This window comes from Artibeus jamaicensis, unplaced genomic scaffold (assembly GCF_021234435.1).
Source record: "Artibeus jamaicensis isolate MK-2021 breed Jamaican fruit bat unplaced genomic scaffold, CSHL_Jam_final scaffold_1019, whole genome shotgun sequence".
In the NCBI taxonomy this organism is placed as follows: Eukaryota; Metazoa; Chordata; class Mammalia; order Chiroptera; family Phyllostomidae; genus Artibeus; species Artibeus jamaicensis.
Window position 1 is genome coordinate 12,256,138 of NW_026522025.1, and position 5,006 is coordinate 12,261,143.

General features: G+C 41.7%; 1 pseudogene; it reads left to right on the top strand.

Annotated features, from left to right (window-relative positions):
• The first annotated feature begins 693 nt into the window (after positions 1 to 693).
• On the top strand, positions 694 to 871 carry LOC119042529 (uncharacterized; annotated as a pseudogene).
• The last annotated feature ends 4,135 nt before the right edge of the window (positions 872 to 5,006 follow it).

The window sequence follows — 5,006 nt, forward strand, 5'->3', positions numbered from 1 at the left end:
AAAAGCATCAGGTGGCTGGGCAGAGTCTGACACAGAAAACCAAATAGATCAAATAGCTGCAAGAATGATGGAGTGGGTACCAGCGGGGAGTGGGCCAGTGAAAGACCACATGCAAGAAATTGGGACTCAACCTTTCGAGCTCGAGGTGACAGAGCTAAGGGAACAAGACAAATGAAGCAACTTTCAAAGCTAAAATGATGATGGATAGACCTGGGAGCTGCCTAAAAAGGGAAGAAAGGTCCTGGAAAAAAAGTCCTGAACTTCATCAGATTCTTTTTCCTGAGGTTGAAAGAGAAGGTAGAGAATGATCAGTTTGTTGTCTAGTATTTGTTATTGTCATTTAGTTAGGAATTCAGTTGGAAAATATTAAGCTATTAACACACTAAAATCTGCTAAATGCAAGGAAATATATCAAGACTTTGGTCTCTTTCAGGTAAGAGCGCTCGCACATTAGCTTGGGGGATCACTTATTCCTCACATCCATTTTAAGAACTTGCTCTTTTCTAGGGGGCAGGAGGGAAAAATGTAAAATAGGACCCCAAAAGCCCAGCAACAGCCCCTGGCTGCTCTGCTCTCCTGCCTCTATGAGCCAAGTCGCTGAAATATTATACTATCTGATAGGAACCAGATCCTCAAAACACAGTGCATTGCCTGGTATGAATGTCTGAAGATGTTTTAAAATTCCCAGTGTCTATCACTTCTCAGACTTTTGGCTAAGATCAAGTGTAGTATCTGTTCTTATCAGTTTAAAATTCCCGGTGTCTAAAAAACACTACTTAATGAAAGTTTGATCCAAAATGGTTTAAGACTGCCGAGGAAGCTATGAATGATGGTATGGTCCCCATAGCCTCTGCATTACCATCTGATGCTCTTTCTTTTCAACAATAAAGAAGAAAAATCACATTCCAAAGAACAGTTGGAGTGCCCAGTTTTCAGTCCTGTCCGTGTAAACTAAATTAGTCAGACAAAAGGTACAAGGTACATTACAACAAGTACACACACATCTAAAGACCACCCACTTTCTGAATAGGGCTGTCGGATTTAACCATGTATATTAAAGGCGTACCGGCCTTTAATCCATAGTTATATAATTTAGCTTTCTCATAGTGTCCTTCAAATAGACCTTGAATCTTTTCCCCTGTAAACTGTTCATGTGATATCCTTGGCAAATCTTCATTTTGTTTACATGATAGAAACCGAATTAGATGATAGTTCAACAGGAATGTAGAGATCTCTATTTTACAATCATCCGCAGACTCAATACCAAAGCATCCTAAGGATTAAAAGTCAGGAAAACGTGGATACTTTGCGTGGGTACATTTTAAGACAGAATGGGAATGTGCTGCTTGGAAGCGTGAATATCAAACCTTTCGGGAATGACCCCGTGACATACCTTGAAATTCCAGAATAGCCCTCACTTCCCTCTTTTATTTTAATTTTCATTTCAATTTATCTTTGTCCATTAAATGTTTTGTCCATTAAGTGGTTAAAACTTAAGGTTACCCATCCAAGGAGTAGGAAATGAAGGTTCTCATTTTGATGGACAACAGCTCAGAGATCCCTGATGTCCCAAAATATTAGGTTTCTCTTCTAATAATGTTGGAAATATTGCTTACTGTCAGGATTAATCTGAGCCGCAGCACAAGCTGATTGCAGGTGACGCAGTCACAGAGCAGCACCGGTGTTGGTTTCCACACACCGTCAAATCTGCTACAAGCGCAGGGGTGAGTGGGAGAGAACTGTGATACCAGGTTTCCTGGTGGCTAATAGATTGTGACACGAAAGAAGGAAACCTTTATTTTAATTCAAAAAACAAAAGCCAAATAGCAAAACTTATGTGCGTGCTGCACTTTTTTTTTCTTCCTCAAGTGGAAAACACTGACTGGCTAACAACTCTTGGCTGGCATCAGGGGAAAGTGGAGGTATTTGCAGATGTGGAGGAAGACATACAAAACATTTTTCAAATCAAAGGCTTGAATTATTGCACTGGGTTCATGAAGTTTCACGGGAATCTAGACACACCATTGTCTTCGCCCTGGAACAAGCTGCCCTTTCTATTCAGGAAAGAAAACAACCCAATGTTTCTTACAATCGGATCTGTATGTATCAAGGAGCTATCTATATTTTGAAATTCTTTGCATTGTCTGTGGAAGGGTGTGCTGTTTGGAGCCAACAATGGCAACATTGATTTTAAGATTTTTGAATTTTGGTTGCACAGAGCAAACAGTGAAAGAAAACTGCCGGCTTTCAGAACTACAACAACAGTGCTCTTACACAAACTCTCTTCTCCCCTGGCTGTTTTACATAGCTAGAGATCAATACCGCTCATTCAGCCCATGTTATTAACCCCATTTATCAGCTTCTCCCTTAACGAAAAAAAAATTGAAAGGATTTTGCCGACAAAGTTATGTCATCTTCCGCTGGTTCAATCGTAGAGTGGATAATTCACTTTGTTGTGCGCCCCCAACAATTGAGCCTTGTTTATGAACTTACATTTATTAAGTGAAAGTATTTGGAAACTGATGGTACATTCAAGCTGGGTTGCCATGGGCAGTAATCCTGGCAGAAAGTCGTGACCTCCCTGTTATGCAGCGAGTAACTAATTGAAATGATACAAATTACTCCGATTCTCTGTCTGCCAATTTAGAGCCTGGTTCTGGTCAAGGGTCAAATGAGCTCCTATTCATGAAGCGATGTTTGAAGTAGCTGCTACCATACAAGGGGGTTTGGTGTGGGCATCTCTACTCCTTTGGACTTTACCACATACTGTGGAGAGACAGTAAAGCAGCGAGTTCCAAAGCCTGCCTTAGCCGACGCATCAAAAGTGTACCGCTGTCATTCGGTTTGTGCTGCTTGTCAACGGCCCTGGACATGGTTTGCTAAACGTTACTGGCTAGAAGTAAATGTATTCAGAAGCCACTTAGGGAATCCGTCCGGTTTAGCCTTGCACGCATTTCATCGGTTCTCTGATATGCCCGCGGCACTGGTAACCAAATGCCATAAACTCGATATCAAACAGTTCTCAACTTATCAGTGCCCACCAAGTGTCCTCCTCTATGGCTCCTCTCTGCCCCAGCACATGTACACATAGTTGCCTAAAAAATGAGATAAATTTAAAGCCTAAAAGGTATAATGCACACGAGGTCTTTCCTCAAAGCATAATCAGGATGATTATCTCTCTTGAAAAATGACACTAAATGTTAATCTAATTGAATCTGGGAAATGCGGCAATAAAAAGTTAATAATTTACAGAGAAACTGTTCTTCAGAAAATTCCAAGTGGATGCCCACTAAATGAATTTCAGGAATTGTGCTCCAAGGCATACAGGATAGGCAAAAAAGGCAACAGCTAATTCTGGGTATATGTTTTACAGTACCAAAACTATTTGCTTTAAAGAGCCATGCGAGAACATATATGTGCACAGAGGCACACATACGCTGTCTGCAAAATACATAGAAAAAATAGAAAAATATCTTTTCAAGTCAGCTGGAAATATGAAGAGGAAGCAGCTTGAATGTTTAAACTTTAGCCTAAAGGTTGACTTCAGCAGGTGTACCCAATACTGTTTTTAAAATGAAATTTACCTACAATTAATACATAAAGAAAAAGCCTCATATAGTCCCATTTAATTCTTTCTTTTTTTTAACAGCAGAGGGGTTTTTTTTGTAGAATCTTTAAGGTGATATAACATTTACAAAGCAAGGAGATGCAAGGTTAGATTGGATGTGCACTGCAGCCAGTTGATGCTAGTACCCCAGCAGATACTACCTAACTCAGAATATCCTCTGTCTCAAATCTCAGAAATTTCAGACAAAGCCAAATCCTGGATGAATCCATTTCACATGACATTAAAAGGCTGTCTCCAAACTTGTACTGAAACAGCAAGCTAATAAAACTATAGTGCAAAGTGGCTACAATATCGAAGTCAGAATTTCCCCTCCAAATGCGTCCTAGAAAAGCGCAGTGGCTGTGGGTGAGCCATCCACCCTGTTTTGCGAGCTCCAGCCACTGTACCTCATGTGTCTGGCCAGCAGGCACTGTTTCTGGGTAAAGGTGGGACCTGAGTACTCAAAATTGCACTTTTGGTCAAATTGGGAGCATTACTCATAAGTCTCTCTGGGAATAAAGAACTCAAGTTGAAGAACTCTGTTTAAAGAAGCAGACTGGAGTGGTTAAAAACACTCACATTGTACTCAGCCAGACCTGAGTTCAAATCCCAAGCCCTGAAAATACAACGGTGAACAAGGCCAGTGTGTTTCCCACCCACCTCCAGCTTACAACCTAGCAAACCAAGTAAATAAAACACAAGCATAAATGTTGGAATGGAGTATGGGCCTATTGGTCTAGTTATATCCTGAACAGGATGTTACCACTTACTGTGCTAACGATGCGGAAGAATTTGTGTCATGGGTTTTCCTCCAAACAGCCTTTTTCCAATCTAGAGCAACTTCCCCTGGGTGCCAAGGAGGCAGGTACGTTGAAGGTTCTTACCAAAGGCCCCACCTAACTCTCCAGTCTTGTTTCACGTGGGGCTTCAGGCTATTCCCTGAGCCTTTTCACCTCTGTGCTTCACCTCATCCCATGCCCTCTTCCAGCCTGCGGTGCCCTTCCCTACCCTTCATTCTCCAGACTCATCTCCCATGTCCCCCCCTCCATGAAGGTGTTATTTCCCAGTTCCCCAAGCACATGGTTAGCTGTTCTTCCTCTGAAATTCCCAGGTTCATGAGTTGGGAGCAGCAGCCTGCACCACCCCCTCACTTGATCCTGAGTATGGCCCTCGAGTGGATCTCCATGGTGTCTAACCCCAAGTAGACCATAAGCTTCCTGAAGGTGGGAATGAAGACTCACGCCTAAACGCCTAACACAGGGCCTTGAATCTGGGGGATTCAATAAATATTTGATAATGATGACAATATTGTCTCTTGTTTCAAACTTAGATTTTTTTCCAATGATCAACCCCAAGGAACTGGGTATTAAACAACCAGAGACAGTTATGAGTGAGTGAT